Raw genomic sequence first — 19,016 nt, forward strand, 5'->3', positions numbered from 1 at the left:
CTTGTACCAAGGCGAACTCCATTCCATCGATCGCTGCCTAGTGCCTTGCAAATTGTCATAAGTAATAAGCTTTCGGAAATTCTGGAAGAAAACGCTTTCACATTCAAAGTATATTCTCTATATTTTCTTATGCATAGTTTCAAGAGGCTATTCAGTTTCATAATATGCTATAAAATGTCAATTTACTGTTCGACAGTAAATTTGTATTCGCGATGCTGCATTTGTAGTTCTCGATCTCTAAAATGGACTGATTACTGGACCCTTTTTGTTTGATTGGGGAAATTTCAAGATTATTTGCATTTACGATATCTGAATGTCACCACGGGGCCTTGTTAGGCAAAATTGGGCCTCGCAGGGGAAACGATATGTAGCGATTTTGAAAATTGTTCAGCAGCATATAAGCATAAAAGCATATGAAGACGCATGGTACATTTGAGCGCTGATTCTTCTTGTGACTAAGCTTTTCATGCAAATTTCCTTACAATATCACATCACAATAAATGAACAGGTGTGCACTAGGGTGTCCAAAAAAATAATCGATGTTCAAAAAGTCATGGTGCTCAACCCTGAAACGAAAAATATACCTGTCTGGATAAACCTACTTTCTAAAAAATCGTTTTGAGGTCGCGCCAGATCGATTTTTTGAAAAATGAGCATTTTTTATTCACCACCAAATGTGTCATGTACAAGACGCTGATAAGACCGGTAGTCCTCTAAGGATATGAAACATGGACAATGCTCGAGGAGGACTTGCAAGCGCTCGGAGTATTCGAGAGACGGATGCTTAGGACCATCTTTGGCGGAGTGCAAGAAGACGGTTTGTGGCGGCGAAGAATGAACCACCCAGTTCGCCCAGCTCTACCCAGTATCCAGAAGGCAGCTAAAGCCGGAAGGGTACGATGGGCAGGGCATGTTGCAAGAATGCCGGACAGCAACCCTGCAAAGATGGCGTGGAGCGCAGCGAGCGAGGTGGGCTGACCAGGTACAGAACGACTTGGTGCATTCGAGGATGGAGAAATGCGGCCGCGAACCGTGTATTGTGGCGTCAAATTGTTGATTCAGTGTTATCTGATTAGATGTAAATTAAATAAATGAATTAACATTGATTCAAACCTCATTTAAGTGTTTACGGACAGAAATGTTTCAAACTTGTGATGTTTGTCCGTAAATTGTCCCAAATGCATCGGAAAGTGCGATGGTTGTTACGTCAACTATGAAATTAAGGGCTGTATAAGAGTAAGATATGACCAAGTGGCTCTCTCTAGATGACCGCTATAAACCTATTACAAGAGTACTTAAAACCCCTCTTTAGACCGCTCGTTAAAAAGGGAAATTGACTGTGGCAGCTATCAAAAACGTTGCTTTGAAAAAAAGATAAACAAAATTTTGCATATAAATTGAGTTATGCGCTAATTCATCCATAGCATAGCATAGCATATGTGATTGTACAAACCGTGGGTGGGGAAGGGTCGTTTGGCCGAAACCCATTCGGCCGAAAGCCATTTGGCCGAATGCCACTAGGCCGAAAGTTGTTTGGCCGAATATACCATATGGCCGAACAGACAATTAGGCCGAAAGTCATTTGGCCGAAAGGGTCGTTCGGCCGAAGGAGTCGTTTGGCCGAAAGGGTCATTTGGCCGAAAGGGTCATTATATGCCGAAAGGGTCGTTTCATCGAAAGGGTTATTTGGCCGGAAGGGTCATTTAACCGAATAGGTCATTTGAAAAGCGAGAAATTAAGAGTAAGAAGCCGAATGCCACTAGGCCGAAAATTGTTTGGCCAAATATACCATTTGGCCGAACGTCATTTGGCCGAAAGGGTCGTTTGGCCGAAACGGTCGTTCGGCCGAAAGAGTCGTTTGGCCGAAAGGGTCGTCTGGCCGAAAGGGTCATTTGGCCGAAAGAGTCGATCGGCCGAAAGGGTCATTATATGCCGAAAGGGTCATTTGGCCGGAAGGGTCATTTAACCGAATAGGTCATTTGAAAAGCGAGAAATTAAGAGTAAGAAGCCGAATGCCACTAGGCCGAACAAGCCATTAGGCCGAAACCCATCTGACCGAAAGGGTCGTTTGTCCGAAAGGGTCATTAGGCTGAAAGGGTCATTAGGCCGAAAGGGTCATTTGGCCGAAAGGGTCATTTGGCCGAAAGAGTCATTTGGCCGAAAGAGTCATTTGGCCGAAAGGGTCGTTTGGCCGAAAGGGTCGTTTGGCCGAAAAGGTCGTTTAGCCGAAAGGGTCGTTTGGCCGGAAGGATCATTTGGCCAAAAGGGTCATTTGGCCGAACAGGTCATTTGAAAAGTGAGAAATTAGGAATGAGAAATGAGACGTCTCACTCCTTATTTCTCACTTCTCGCTGTAAAAAGTGAGAAGCGCGAATTGGGTAGTGAGTCATTTTACTACTCAATTCGCACTACTCACTATTTGCTGATAAAGGTGAGTAGCGCGAAGTTAGTAGTCAAATGTCTCACTACTCACTTCACGCTTCTCACTTTTTACAGCGGGAAGTGAGAAATAAGGAGTGAGAAGTGAAACGTCTCATTTCTCACTCTTTATTTTTTTCTTCTCACTTTTTACAGTGAGAAAAGAAAAATGAAGAGTGAGAAATGAGACGTCTCTCTTCACATTGTTAATTTCTCACTTTTCAAATGACCCTTTCGGCCTAATAACCATTACAGCCAAATGATTCTTTCGGCCAAATGACCCTTTCGGCCAAATGACCTCTCGGCCAAACTATCTTTTCGGCCGGATGGGTTTTGGGCCTAATGGCATTCGGCCAAACGACCCTTCCCTCTTTTCCTATACAGAAGCAGTTGTATACCTGGCCACGTCCTTACAATCACGGAAGGATGAGAAGGAATGTTAGTTCAACATATACCAGTGAAGATGCAGGGAACCCATACTACCTTCATAGATATCTCAGGAAGGAAATTAGTGTTAGGCCGAAAGTCATTTGGCCGAAAGGGTCTTTCGGCCGAAAGAGTCGTTTGGCCGAAAGGGTCATTTGGCCGAAAGGGTCGATTGGCCGAAAGGGTCATTATATGCCGAAAGGGTCGTTTCATCGAAAGGGTCATTTGGCCGGAAGGGTCATTTAACCGAATAGGTCATTTGAAAAGCGAGAAATTAAGAGTAAGAAGCCGAATGCCACTAGGCCGAAAATTGTTTGGCCGAATATACCATTTGGCCGAACAGACAATTAGGCCGAAAGTCATTTGGCCGAAAGGGTCGTTTGGCCGAAACGGTCGTTCGGCCGAAAGAGTCGTTTGGCCGAAAGGGTCGTCTGGCCGAAAGGGTCATTTGGCCGAAAGGGTCGATTGGCCGAAAGGGTCATTTGGCCGGAAGGGTCATTTAACCGAATAGGTCATTTGAAAAGCGAGAAATTGAGAGTAAGAAGCCGAATGCCACTAGGCCGAAACCCATCTGACCGAAAGGGTCTTTTGTCCGAAAGGGTCATTAGGCCGAAAGGGTCATTAGGCCGAAAGGGCCATTTGGCCGAAAGGGCAATTTGGCCGAAAGAGTCATTTGGCCGAAAGAGTCGTCTGGCCGAAAGGGTAGTTTGGCCGAAAGGGTCGTTTGGCCGAAAAGTTCGTTTAGCCGAAAGGGTCGTTTGGCCGGAAGGATCATTTGGCCAAAAGGGTCATTTGGCCGAACAGGTTATTTGAAAAGTGAGAAATTAGGAATGAGAAATGAGACGTCTCACTCCTTATTTCTCACTTCTCGCTGTAAAAAGTGAGAAGCGCGAATTGGGTAGTGAGTCATTTTACTACTCAATTCGCACTACTCACTATTTGCTGATAAAGGTGAGTAGCGCGAAGTTAGTAGTCAAATGTCTCACTACTCACTTTACGCTTCTCACTTCTCACTCTTCATTTTTTTCTTCTCACTTTTTACAGTGAGAAAAGAAAAATGAAGAGTGAGAAATGAGACGTCTCTCTTCACATTGCTAATTTCTCACTTTTCAAATGACCCTTTCGGCCTAATAACCATTACAGCCAAATGATTCTTTCGGCCAAATGACCCTTTCGGCCAAACGACCCTTTGGCCAAACGACCTTTTCGGCCAAATGACCCTCTCGGCCAAACTACCTTTTCGGCCAGATGGGTTTCGGCCTAATGACATTCGGCCAAACGACCCTTCCCCCTTTTCCTATACAAAAGCAGTTGTATACCTGGCCACGTCCTTACAATCACGGAAGGATGAGAAGGAATGTTAGTTCAACATCTACTAGTGAAGATGCAGGGAACCCATACTACCTTCATAGATGTCTCAGGAAGGAAATTTGTGTTAGTGGGTTGGGTAAATAATAGGGAACTCTATTCGACAATATAGAGCGTGTGTCAATAAAAATATATGGTAAAAATTATTAAAATAAATATGTTTCTTCTATTGTATAAGAAATGTTACCTTTCATTTGTATCACTCAAATTTACCGATTTGCTATTCTTCAACTACATTCGTAAGATTGTAGCTCAATCCATTAAGAAAATAGAAACAGCCATACGTTCACCATCATTTTATATGCAATTGAGTCATTTTAGACCACCATTCGGGCGTTTTGCCCCAGGCCTATTTTTAAAACATTTTTTAAATGCGTTAGAAAGTCATGAAAACCTTATTGTTTTGAATAGGAGATCATTGTGAAATGTAGCTGGGTTTGTAAATTTTGCACCTATACGTTGAAACGGTTGGGTATTTTTGTTTGTATGGGCGAAAACATCGAAAAAGCTTAAGGGGTGCATTTTGGACCGTTCTCCCCTAGCTCTTATGTTAGTCGTTTGAACCTTTTTTTTTTAACTATAACCCAAAAACAACTTGTTGGAGACTTTCTCCGTTGACTGACATGATAGTTATTAATGACGAGATAGCCCTAGAGTAAAGCCTTTAACCAGGGATTTCTTGGATGACCACGTTGCCCGATTCAAATATGGTACATTAGAGTGATTCAAATTTTGACTTTTTCGCTTCCCTATCCTTAAACGATAGTTTTTGCTATTTTAATAGTCCTCCCAAATTTTTAGCTGATTTGGATGTAATTTGGTTGTGCACATGCAGTTTGAAGATTGTATGAAAATTACTATGAGAATTGCCACTTATGTAAAGGATCGTTCCGTGAAGCAGCCCAGAATCTATTTGAATATATTTGACGGATTGCCATTATAGAATAGATCCTAAGCAGAAAGTCAGTTGTTGTTGCGAAGCAATCTGACTTTTGTGAGCAAAATTGTAAAGAAAACAGAAATGTTCATTATTGATATTGATGTTATTCTTTTACGAGTTAAATTGAATTTCCCACAATTCAGTATTTACCTAATAACTTTTGTTGCCATCATAAATTCGTTCGGCAACAACAACGATATTTTCCCTTGTTAAATTGCCTATGTTGCCAACGTATTCATACATTCTTATTGCTGAATGGGCAATGATGCGAAACGGTTTTTCACAAAAGTTTTTATTTTCATAGTAATTTTCATACAAGCTTCAAACTGCTTGTGCTCAGTCAAATTACATCCAAATTAGCTAAAAATTTAGGACGTTTATTAAAATGGCAAATGCCATCGTTTAAACATAGGGGAGCAAAAAAGTCAAAATTTGAATCACTCTAATGGTACATGCTCTCTGTGGTACAAATAAAAGAATGCGTCCACAGAATTAGTCTTTGTCCACAGCATATGATCATGGACATCCAAGAAATCTTTAAGGCCTTTCGGTCTACACGCGTAACCAAAGAGCAATTCGCCTAGGTCAAATATGGTACATGCTCTCTGTAGTACAAATAATAGAATACGTTCACAGCATATAATCTCGGTCATCCAAGAAATTCCTGGATTAAGGCCTTCCGGTCTAGACGCGTAACCAAAGTTCGATTTTTCTGATTCAAATATGGTACTAATATGGTAAAATTTAATATTTCTTGGAGTTTCAGATGATGAGTTTTGGAGCAGCTCTTCCAGACCGGCATGCTGTCACCGTCTTGTCAACCTGTTGCCGGAAAATAAGCTTGCGGTCGAGGGTTAAGCCAAAGTAGTCGGACTCATTGGCCCATTCTACTGTAGTACCATTGAGGATGATTTTACAATCGCCAGACGGAACATGTTTGGGGGGAAATTATGACATAGGCCTTCGCTGCGTTGATACAAATCTTCCAGCTTATGCAATACTCTGTCAGGACATCCAGGCCTCGTTGGAGTTTTGCCACTAGCGCACTGATCTCTCTACTCTGGTAATCGAAGGAGGTGGCATCTGTGAAGAGAGACAGAGTGCCACCTTCTGGAGGTTCTGGCATGTAAGAGGTGAACAGATTAAACAGCAGGAGCCCGAGGGTACTGCCCTGGGGGACGCCTGCAACGATGTCGTGCAAATTGGAACTCGTTCCACGCACTGATTGAGACCCGGAATGTCCTTGCCGACAGGTAATTGTTGATGATTTTCACCAGGTAGCTGGGAAGATTGTAGCGTTGTGTAGTACACCAGACCATTATGCCATACATTGTCGAATGCGATTTCAACATCGAGTAAGGCCATGGCGGAAGTTTATGAATCAAACTTGTTCCGTCTGAGGACGTTGGTTACTCGGGTCAATTTTTTTAATGCAAATCAATTACAAAAAAGTGGATTACGTAGTGAAAACATCGTCTAATAATGCATTTCAGTGATAAATTTCGCTGACTTGAAATCTTCCAACCTTTTTAATTTTTAGACACTATTGAACAAATGTTAAATCATCATAAAATCATGAAAAGGTTTAAAAATGAATGAATTAAAATAATAAAATTATTTATTTTTTTATGCTTTATACTATTTTTAGGTTCATCATTACAAATTATTTAAATAATCAATTACATATATTTAATAAATTAATTAAAAATATTGAAGTAATGTAAAAAAAGCATACTTATTTGAGCTATTTTATTCTAATATAGAAATATGTTTCACTTTTCCTTGGCAAAATAATAATGTATATATATTTAGCAAAACTTTTCTGTTTAATTGATGGAAAGCACCACATATGTAAAGGGTCGGATCACAACGACTGATATTATGCACCTACCCACCGATTTCGAAAGATAAGGTGCTGTCCGATTGGATGGGACTAAAATAATCCACCAACTGTTCAAACTCAATCATCCCCACTTCGGTACTGCTCCAACATTCGATACCACCCATTAAGGGCAAACATCTGGTCGGAAAAAGTCGGAAAAATATGGCAGCTGGTGTTCCACCCCAAAACCTATTGTAAGCTTACTGCTCCCAACATATACCTTCCAAAGGATTAGCAAATGAATTCATCTCAATCCACCTCCACCAAAAATAGTCTCCACCGCCATTAGCGTGGGTGGAACTCAGAAAAGGTCAATTTCTCCTATATGTTGACGGTCGTGAACAAATGGCTCCGAACTACAAGTAATAGGGATAGGTAATTGGATAGATAGTGTACTTACCAGATAGCCCAAATTGGCGACTGTTTGACGTAGATTGCGATGAGTGGTCGTGCCGTCAAGAGTAATTATGTGTATGATGATATTCGTTCCGAGGCCAAAGCCAACGGGAAGTTAACAGGAATCCATTAATCCCATCATCTTTGCTGGAAACTTGCACTTTTCCAGCCTGCCAGCCACTGTCACTTTCTCAGGGGGACGGCCCCCACCCGTCCAAAGAACTACTTCACTTCACTGTCCCTGCTGGATGCGTTTTTTCTATCACTTTTGGTGTCAGAAAATCCAAAAACCACTTGTAAGAGAACTGAAAAACCAAAAATGGAGGAAAATTTTCCAGTTGGATTAAGAGACAATATGTTTGTCCCACTGCTTTTCAGTTCACCTATCTGGAAGAAAAATCTGCTCAAGACTGAACACCCTCTGCTTCGGAGGAGATCCTCCGCGTAATGATAGATAAGCTTCGAAGGCAACTGCGAGAACAGCACTGAGAGAAGCTGAGGGCTCTACCGAGTCGAGCCGAGAGACAATGAACCACTCATGGAGCTGCTTGGTAATTCACGCAAGCCTGGAGATGTAGCAGATGTGTAGGTATCGCAATATTTTTTCAAGTGTCCAGGTTCATCTAACCAACAAAATAATATGCACGAATCACTTATTGGTAGCACTCGCAAAGTATAAAACTCCCGTCAAGTCCGATCGTCTGCTCTGTTCCGGTTCCAGACTGCAATTGTCGTAGTTTTCCGATGCAGAACACAGCCCAAGGGAATGCCCGTCGCGGTCGCCGTAATGATCCGAAGGCTATGACGTAGATTGCTTCCCTTTCCGTCTCTGACGCCCCGAATCGCGAGAATGCTGAATGAAATTATGTCGGCCCTGCTGCCTGACCAAGCCAAGGTTCGTGCGTGGGTGCTTGCGATGCGGCCGCCGATTGGAAACACTCTGTTGCGCTTTTCCGAGCCCCGCTTCGTTCATTTACATACCGCACCCACTGCCTGCCATGCGAATTCCCCGGGTTGCACAAAAGCTGGGCTCTCGCTTTGTATATCTCTCTCTCTCGTTGTCGGATGGAAGTTTGCTATTTTACCACTGCGATCGATAGAGCTTCGCATTTGGCCCAGTCTCAATCCTGGCGGTCGAAGGCTTTTCTCTGAACGCATGCGTTTTCCGGTCATACGTTGCGTTGCTTGGACGGGCAGGCGGCTGTGTGTGCACTATTTCATTCAGCCTACACTCTGTTAGAAAATCATAGACGTTATTAGGATTGACAGAACAAATAAACATGTTTAATGTTTTACATATTCGCAATTTGTTTCAACAGTGAGCACGAGTAATAACAAAAAAACAGAAGGATTTACCATGAACAATTTACTTGTCGCTAGAATGTAAATACATTCCACTAAAAGCCATATAGTCATATTGTAAAAACAACCGTCTTTAAAAATGTCAGCAAAAGATTAGTGTAGCAATCAGAAGTGCAGGTCGTACTCGATTATATGGGTTTTCGATTTATCAGATCCGAATTAGACCTATGCTGCCGTTATACACATAACTGTCCCATGTATATAGGAAATCTAAGCAAACATGGGACAAGTATGCGTATGACGGCAGTATGCACAGTGGTTTAAATCCCGAAGAACGTGATCGTCAGCTTTTTCGGTATGAAATCGTGTTTTAAATGGCATAGTTTGTTCAGCAAGAATGTTGCATACATTAAGAGGTATCATTTGAGAACATTTTAGTTTTGATTAATTCACCTAAAAGTGAGATAGAAATTTTATTTCTTTCAAAATTTGTTGAAACAAAATGGCGTCTTAGGGAAAGTTGTCAGAAATAATGTATAGAAAAACTTTGTCAAAGACACTACGGGTCTATCTATTGAAACGAACAAAATATGACTCAATTTTAGATAATAGGTCATTTAACCCTATAAAAAGTGGTAAACAATGAATAACTTTGCATGGTCGAATTTTTGAGGTTAACAATGTTCTAGAAACTAATTCAGCACATAAAAATACAGCATTCAGCTGCCAAATCATAACAATATTTTTAATTGTTGTAAGGAAATTCGAGATTTACGACCGTGGTTACCGTTTATTAATTCTTTATTAATATTTCGAGTGCTGAAAAAATCGAGTTTTGCAGCGAGTTGCACACGCTATTTTTTGCAATGACGACAAATGGGCTTGAATATGATAAATCTGTACAATTTTATTTACTTTACATAATTAATCTTGCCAAAAAATCATGTTGCTGCAGAAAACAAATGGATTCCATGTTATCGTGCCACTATAGGTGCTCGAAGCGATAAATAAACCTGCCTTTGGAGAATTTGATGGCATGCTCACCAAATTATTTCATTTATAACGTGACACAGAGAATACACTGTTTGAACACTCACCCAAGCTAATTGAGCTAAACGTGGTCATGTAACTATTGTTCTGATGCTGGTTTTCCATTATAGCACCCAAATGAGTGCTATAATGACCCATGTCATTGGTATGGAAAAGTAGGCCGTTTTATCACTCAAATGCCTACTGTAAACCAGGTATTATGATCAGAAATTGCGAAATATTTTTTTATGAAGTAAAATTGTAAACAAATAATCAATTAAAAACCAAAAATAGTGAACTATTCAAATTACTTCTTCTTCTTCTTTTGATATTACATCCCCACACTGGGACAGAGCCGCCTTGCAGCTTAGTGTTCATTAAGCACTTCCACTGTTATTAACTGCGAGGTTTCTAAGCCAAGTTACCATTTTTGCATTTCTATATCATGAGGCTAACACGATGATACTTTTATGCCCAGGGAAGTCAAGACAATTTCCAATCCGAAAATTGCCTAGACCGGCACCAGGAATCGAACCCAGCCACCCTCAGCATGGTCTTGCTTTGTAGCCGCGCATCTTACCGCACAACTAAGGAGGGCCCCCAATTTACACAAATTACTTGATACTTGATGGGCTACAGCTCTTCGATGAACCTACGCCGAATGGAGTATCCTTCTCCACTGGACTCGATTCTGGGCCAATCGCTTCCAGTCGCCCTGAACATTGAGCGCTCTCAGGTCCTCTTCAACTGCAAAAAGCCATCGTGTACGCAGCCTTCCACGAAGCCTGCGGCCTCTTCCGGGTTCTCTACTAAATATTATTTCGCTTGACGTTCTTCCGGCACACGAACAACGTGACCAGCCCACCGTAGTCTGCCGTGTTGTATAAGCTTAATAATATCCAGCCCTTTATACACCTGGTACAATTCTCGATTCATGCGACACCGCCAGATACCGCCGAGTATTGTCCGTAGCACCTTACGCTCAAACACTCCGAAAGCTCTCCGATCAGCCTCCTTTAACGTCCATGTCTCATGGCCGTACAAAGCCACCGGAAGAATCAGAGTAGTATACAGCGCGAGTTTTGTTTTCGTTTACAGACTACGGGACTTAAGCTGGTTACGAAGTCCGTAATAACCCTAGCAACACACATGTTTCACATAGGCTACTGCAACTCTTATGTGACCAGATTTAGTCAAAATCAAGTTGCTGCAACCATTTTTCGCTGACTTGTGTTGCTCGGGAAGCCCTATTTGCAGCTGCAATACGCCTTTTCACCTCGCGGGTAACATCATTATCGCACGACACTAATGTTCCAAGATACACAAATTCTTCCACCATTTCAAATTTTTCACCATCCAGCACCATTTCGCTACCACCACCACTAACGAACCCACGTTGATTGCCAGCGACCATGTATTTCGTTTTTCTGGTATTGATCGTGAGTCCAATCCTCGCTGTCTCCCTCTTAAAAGGCACAAAAGCCTCTTCCACGGCACGGCGATCAATACCGATCAGAGCATGAAATATTCACTTTCATGAAGCACATTCACTCCGACTTTTGACATTCGTTGTTTGATTATTCAAAACATAGAATGACTTACTCAGTTTACTTCTTCATAAATTCATTCAATTGATTACCACTGAGTATGGTAACCGCGCGCGAAAAAAACAAAAATAGCCTTGATTATATTGATATTTGGCGCTAAAAATGCCCCTCAATTGAACGTTGGGATTAGATCTATGCGTGTATTTATTTAAATCATCAAACATGTGTTCAGTTTTACGATTATTTAATAATTTGTGATATTCAAATAAATACTCACTGACCCATATTCATTCTGAAAATTGACGGTGCACAGCCGAATATGAATATGGTCAGAAGTGAAGTGACAAAGAAGGCCGATGGGCTTCATAAAAAATAATCGAATATTTAAAGCTCTGATACCGATAATATCGATATCGTCCGCAAATCCCAGGAGCATATGCGATTTTGTGATAATGGTACCGCTTCTTTGCACACCAGCGCTATATTGAACAGTAGGTTCGAGAGTGCATCATCCTGCTTTAATCCATCTAAGGTAACAAATGACGTCGATATTTCATCCGCAACCCTTACACTTGATTTCGATCCGTCCAACGTTATACGAATCAGCCGTATCAGTTTCGCCGGAAAACCATGTTCAAGCATAATTTGCCATAATTCATTCCGTTTCACTGAATCGTACGCCGCCTTGAAATCAATAAACAGATGATGTGTCTGCAAGTATTACTCCCGGAATTTATCACGGATTTGTCTCAGGGTAAACATTTGATCCGTCGTTGATCGGCCCTCACGAAAACCCGCTTGGTATTCGCCGACGAAGGACTCTTCAAGCGGTCTCAATCTGTTGAACAGAATACGGGACATAAATTTGTACGCCGAATTAAGGAGGGTTATTCCTCGATAATTGGCGCACTCCAGTCTGTGCCCATTCTTAAAGAGAAGGCAAATGAGGCCGTCCAACCAGCTAGCAGGCATTTCCTCGTCTTCCCATATTTTCGACATAATATGGTGCAGAACTTCATAAAGCTGCTCACTGCCGTGTTTGAGAAGTTCAGCCGGGAACTGGTCCTTCCCCGCAGCCTTATTGTTTTCAACTCTTTAACAGCTTTTTTAACCTCATCTAGTGTAGGTGACTCTTGTTGGTCGTTGCACATGACGGGAGATGGCGCTGTCTTTCTCCGCACGCCATTGACAGATAAAGCTATAATGGATGCTCTTGATGTCAAAGTTGTCGTGTAACATCTCGTAATCTAAACAAACTATAAGCGTCACCTTTTAGAAAACCAAGAGTGTTCAAACGTATGTAGCAAGCATTTTTGACAAACTACATCCTATTTAAATTATTATTAGGACGTACTTCATCATTATCGGATAATAGTAAAAGAGTAAAAAATGGATTACCTGATAACTTTCCCTCAAAACCACAGACGCTCATTAATAATGAAATTTATTTGTATTATAAATTAGCTCAAATCCTATTCTCGGTTGCGTATGAAAAGCTTTTGGTAGATAGAAGTGGGTTACGCCGGAAACTAACTGGAAGACTTGATACTTTGAATTTCCCTGCAGAAGCAAAACTCGTCATCTCCTAACTCACAAACCAATTGAGTAGCTCACTCCGATATATGTGTAATTATTTGTTTATTTGTATCATTTTTCATCTGACTGTGTTGTCTACATGAAAACTTAAAGTTAAACAGTGTCAGAACAATTAGTCCTACAAAGGGTTTCAAAATTCCATCAACCGAGCTAGCGATTTTTGGATTTCAAGGTTTTAATTATATCCACGGAAATCAAATTGAACATGAGTTATGAATAGTATTAAGATAAACGCAATTGAAAAACGCTCATTTCTATGAACATTGAAGTTATTCCCCCTTCTCTTTATGGAATATTTCTGTTCCAAAAAAGCATGACTTGAGACAATTTTCAATCTGTATTTGTCGATGACATTTGACTTCAATGATAAAAATAATGAATGATAAAAATAATGAATAATTACACTAAAACACAGGTATAGTTCAACTGGTATACATGTGTATGCTCTTCCTTTGATGATTGGTGTTCACTTAATATAATATCTTTTACCACAAACTTAGTAAATTCAATATAAAGTAACAGGTCAAAGTTTCTTCTATTGGCATAGTAATTTCTATTATCAGCAATGATTTTGCTCCCTTCAGCAACTAGACATGGAAGTAGAAAACTAACAATGTATTGGTGCCAGATGCTGGTTGTTTATATCCTCTAGTAGTAAAATTCATTCATAATAATCGGCCGCACGCTCATCTCGCTTCACTCAATTTTGGAAGAAATTTTTATTAATTATCAAAACTGGCTTAAAACAAAACATGAATTTTAGCCTTGGCATCAATTTTATGTCATGTGGAAGATAGGCAAAAACATTTAAACACATTGTAAAACAAATTTTACCCCTTATGCGGCCAACAAAAAACAGACGTGAATGGCAGATATGGTACCCGTTAGGGTGGTTCAAAAAATCGATTTTGCTCCACAGTGCCCATCTGATACTTTACCATGTTCTGAGTGTCCTCTGAAAATTTGAGCTCATTTGGATGAAAACTGATTTAGCACAAGCCGTTTCAAGTTTGCATGCAAATTAGTATGGGGAAATTTATTTTTTCATTATACTGTTAATCACGCTTCCCCATAAAGCGCATGTTAAAAGAAAACCTACATAGCTGAAAGGAATACTCAACAGCTTTCAACCAACGAAAACCGCATGTTGATTGATCGTCCCAATAATTAGTAATCCATTTTAAGACAGGTATTTTTTTTAGCGTGTGTTTGATATGCTCACAAACACATTCTCTCGCTCTATTCTGAAGTGCGCTGCTGTCAAAGAAAACGAACAGTCCCGATTTTATTTAGTGAAACATAGAGCAAATATTGGATAAATTTGCTATTTGTGGTGATAATCAAGTGGTAATAAAGTGTAAAAAGTAGTTTACGTACCTAATTTGTCGTATCATACACGATAAAGAGAAGAAACAGGCGATCCAAAAAAGTAAGTAACAGTTTGCTTTTCGTCTGCTGCTTTCTTGGGCAATGCAATAATGGCAAGGATTTCGTGTGTGCAAATTTGCTTCGGTGAGTAATTCGTCAAATCTTGCTACTTTTACACAAACAACTTATTCAAATGAAAGCCTAGACTTGAAATTGTGTGATTGAATCAAATTTATGTTCCAATATGCCAACAAATGTCGCACCCTGCCAAAGCCGTATTCTACCCTACTTTCATAATGTTGCGGAAAGAAATACTTGTTGAGTTTTGATATCGATACTTCACTGCCGCTAACCGCAAGTCAGACTTATCTGGATATGGCGTCCATATACAGATAAGTCTGACTTGCGGTTAGCGGCAGTTCATTACCGATTTTATATTATGCCTATAATGGACTACCATCACGATATCACGAGAATCTGCGATGGGGCTTTCAAAGTATCCAAGAGTTTCAAAATGTTTAGATTGCATTGCATGCTTCAGCATGTTTGTTATTAGAGCATTATATTTTTTTTACAAATTTGAGTTTTGTTCGACGGAATGTGACTGAATTGCGGTTACTTTTCTCATTGAGATGAAAAGTAATTGAATACTGCAATCAATAGCTTTCATGTTGTTCTGTTGATTGCGCTATTCAAATTAATTTATGAAAAAAATGTTACTTAGGTCCTTTTGAAAAGTTACGCGAGATATCATCATTTATAAATTGTTGTACCTACTTACTTGGTCTATTTTAGTCAATCAATTATTATCAATCTCGACACTGATCTATACTCATAATTTCTTAGTACAAATCGAATTCCAAGAAACTCCCAAAAATCAAATGTCCTAATGAATCTTTATTTTTTTTTAAATTTTTATCTATAAGTCAAATCATGAGAATCTAATATTCAGTATATGTATAGGGATATTTCAATATAATATCTAAAATTGAATCTCTTTCAAATCTCCGATTCTTAACTTCATGTAGGGTATCTGTTCCATTATTAATAGCATGCTCCTATATCAATACCATTCGCAAAACAGGCTATTTAGGCTCAATTTGTGTCGTGGTTTTGGTGTTATCTGGCGTGATCACTGCTGAAAAAAATCATAAAAATGAGAAATAGAACAATTTGCGCACCATTTCTTTGTTTTTAAATGGTATTGATTTGGGTACATGGTATGAATTCAAGGAACAGCTCCCCTATATTCTAATTATGAAATCATCAAATCCAGTCTGAACCGAATCAAAACTCCTGTGATTTTTTTTAATAATGACATTTCATTCATTTTTTGAGCCATCATATAAAAATATAGAACAAAAAATGCTAATAAATGAAAGACCCTCTCCTTTAGACGTCTATGTTTTAGATCTTTTTATCATCTCGCAGCTGAGACTGAAAGTCTCAAACCTCTCGGTGTTTGTGAAACAAAATTATGTCGCCTTCCCACTGTATCGTAAAATGTTGACGTAGGTGCGCTGCGATAGTTGGTTGACCCAAAAGATTTTAGTTGACCGTGTCCTTTAGTTAGAAGCTCGTGCAATTAAATCTACTCAAGTTGCTCAAAGCTCACTTATCGACCAGATTTTAGAAACCCGCAACAGTACAAACCATATGGTCAAAAACACCAAGCAAAAGAAGTCCGCAAAAAGTCCTTGCACAGTATTGGAACTCACCTGTGTGTTGCTGCGAAAAAAGAACCTTCATGACGCTCCGCTCGTCTGTACTAAATTAATCACTTGGTTTAGCTGCTGCCATCACGCAATTGCTTCCGAAGCTCCTTTACAACCACCCACCACCCTTTTGATATCGAGTCAGCGCTTTACAGAGCCAAACGATCCCAGAAATGGGGTTTTCATAAGCCTCAAATACAATAAATTTATCTTCACGATTCTATCCTGCATTTTCAGTAGAAAATTTTATATGTCGAAGCTTCATCCTTAGATTAGACGCTGATAGCTTGCAGTCAAACAGTAAATGAAACGTTTAAAAATATTTTTGTTGTCATTTCATTTCAATTTGTAGTGCTCGTTCCATAGAAACAGATTCTTTGAGTTGATATCTCTCGGTAATTTATCTAGATTGAATCGTGGTACGTGCCTGGAGACGATTGAGCAAGCTCGAGAGTTTTCCACAGATGCATACGATGTTTTAATAAGTTTTCAAACGGGTCTAATTACGACGTAGTTTGATTAGTTATGTTGATTAGAAGCGAACCTTGCTGAATTAGTAGTCCTTGGATTGCATATCCCAAAGGAAATAATGCCTACCAAGCGCAACCTGTTGTAGGTAGAGCCAATTAACACGCCGGCATCCGGGATAAGCACTGAATAAGCGAATTGCGTGTTTAGTTTTTTTTTATTCCCCAAGCTGCATTGAGAAGCTATAGGATCGAGTCCGGATGACCAAGAAATGTGAGAAATTTCAATTGACTCTTATAATTCCAATACGATTTCACCCACAAATTTTCACAAAAGGAAAAAAAATGTTGGAGTTCGAGATTTTTTTTTAGATATCTTATGCATGTCAACAAAAATAATTGTAGCTTTTGGTTGTACAGTGTACACTACACCAAATCTTGCGTTTGACCGCTTTGTTTCGAACCAAGGACGCACCTCGGCTCCCTCGAAATGTCTGAAAGGCTTCCCTAAGAAGTCTGTAAGGCTTCCCTAAGAAGTCTGTAAGGCTTCCCTAAGAAGTCTGAAAGGCTTCCCTAAGAAGTCTGAAAGGCTTCCTCAAGAAGTCTGAAAGGCTTCCATAAGAAGTCTGAAAGGCTTCGCCAAGAAGTCTGAAAGGCTTCGCCAAGAAGTCTGAAAGGCTTCGCTAAGAAGTCTGAAAGGCTTCGCTAAGAAGTCTGAAAGGCTTCGCTAAGAAGTCTGAAAGGCTTCGCTAAGAAGTCTGAAAGGCTTCGCTAAGAAGTCTGAAAGGCTTCGCTAAGAAGTCTGAAAGGCTTCGCTAAGAAGTCTGAAAGGCTTCGCTAAGAAGTCTGAAAGGCTTCGCTAAGAAGTCTGAAAGGCTTCCCTAAGAAGTCTGAAAGGCTTCCCTAAGAAGTCTGAAAGGCTTCCCTAAGAAGTCTGAAAGGCTTCCTCAAGAAGTCTGAAAGGCTTCCTCAAGAAGTCTGAAAGGCTTCCTCAAGAAGTCTGAAAGGCTTCCTCAAGAAGTCTGAAAGGCTTCCTCAAGAAGTCTGAAAGGCTTCCTCAAGAAGTCTGAAAGGCTTCCTCAAGAAGTCTGAAAGGCTTCCTCAAGAAGTCTGAAAGGCTTCCTCAAGAAGTCTGAAAGGCTTCCTCAAGAAGTCTGAAAGGCTTCCTCAAGAAGTCTGAAAGGCTTCCTCAAGAAGTCTGAAAGGCTTCCTCAAGAAGTCTGAAAGGCTTCCTCAAGAAGTCTGAAAGGCTTCCTCAAGAAGTCTGAAAGGCTTCCTCAAGAAGTCTGAAAGGCTTCCTCAAGAAGTCTGAAAGGCTTCCTCAAGAAGTCTGAAAGGCTTCCTCAAGAAGTCTGAAAGGCTTCCTCAAGAAGTCTGAAAGGCTTCCTCAAGAAGTCTGAAAGGCTTCCTCAAGAAGTCTGAAAGGCTTCCTCAAGAAGTCTGAAAGGCTTCCTCAAGAAGTCTGAAAGGCTTCCTCAAGAAGTCTGAAAGGCTTCCTCAAGAAGTCTGAAAGGCTTCCTAAGAAGTCTGAAAGGCTTCCTAAGAAGTCTGAAAGGCTTCCCTAAGAAGTCTGAAAGGCTTCCCTAAGAAGTCTGAAAGGTTTCCTAAGAAGTCTGAAAGGCTTCCTAAGAAGTCTGAAAGGCTTCCTAAGAAGTCTGAAAGGCTTCCTAAGAAGTCTGAAAGGCTTCCCTAAGAAGTCTGAAAGGCTTCCTTAGAAGTCTGAAAGGCTTCCTCAAGAAGTCTGAAAGGCTTCCTAAGAAGTCTGAAAGGCTTCCCTAAGAAGTCTGAAAGGCTTCCCTAAGAAGTCTGAAAGGCTTCCCTAAGAAGTCTGAAAGGCTTCCCTAAGAAGTCTGAAAGGCTTCCCTAAGAAGTCTGAAAGGCTTCCCTAAGAAGTCTGAAAGGCTTCCCTAAGAAGTCTGAAAGGCTTCGCTAAGAAGTCTGGAAGGCTTCCCTAAAAAGTCTGGAAGGCTTCCCTAAAAAGTCTGGAAGGCTTCCCTAAGAAGTCTGAAAGGCTTCCCTAAGAAGTCTGAAAGGCTTCCCTAAGAAGTCTGAAAGGCTTCCCTAAGAAGTGTGGAAGGCTTCCCTAAGAAGTCTGGAAGGCTTCCCTAAGAAGTCTGGAAGGCTTCCCTAAGAGGTCTGGAAGGCTTCCCTAAGAAGTCTGTAAGGCTTCCCTAAGAAGTCTGTAAGGCTTCCCTAAGAAGTCTGTAAGGCTTCCCTAAGAAGTCTGTAAGGCTTCCCTAAGAAGTCTGTAAGGCTTCCCTAAGAAGTCTGTAAGGCTTCCCTAAGAAGTCTGTAAGGCTTCCCTAAGAAGTCTGTAAGGCTTCCTCAAGAAGTCTGTAAGGCTTCCTCAAGAAGTCTGAAAGGCTTCCTCAAGAAGTCTGAAAGGCTTCTCTAAGAAGTCTGAAAGGCTTCCTAAGAAGTCTGTAAGGCTTCCCTAAGAAGTCTGAAAGGCTTCCCTAAGAAGTCTGAAAGGCTTCCCTAAGAAGTCTGAAAGGCTTCCCTAAGAAGTCTGAAAGGCTTCCCTAAGAAGTCTGAAAGGCTTCCCTAAGAAGTCTGAAAGGC

At 40.6% G+C, this 19,016-nt stretch overlaps 1 protein-coding gene across 3 annotated transcripts in view; it reads right to left on the minus strand.

Moving 5' to 3' along the window:
- LOC134212768 (receptor-type tyrosine-protein phosphatase-like N) overlaps window positions 1-8,324 on the minus strand; it is an 86,547-nt gene extending 78,223 nt beyond the window's left edge. For 2 of the 3 annotated variants that reach the window (XM_062690913.1, XM_062690911.1), the window contains exon 1: window positions 7,435-8,324. The gene's annotated coding sequence lies outside the window, so the exon portion shown is untranslated. The remainder of the gene's footprint in view (window positions 1-7,434) is intronic. The other variant, XM_062690912.1, reaches the window with a different exon arrangement.
- Window positions 8,325-19,016: the final 10,692 nt, after the last annotated feature.

The sequence above is a fragment of the Armigeres subalbatus genome, chromosome 2 (genome assembly GCF_024139115.2).
Source record: "Armigeres subalbatus isolate Guangzhou_Male chromosome 2, GZ_Asu_2, whole genome shotgun sequence".
Taxonomy (NCBI): domain Eukaryota; kingdom Metazoa; phylum Arthropoda; class Insecta; order Diptera; family Culicidae; genus Armigeres; species Armigeres subalbatus.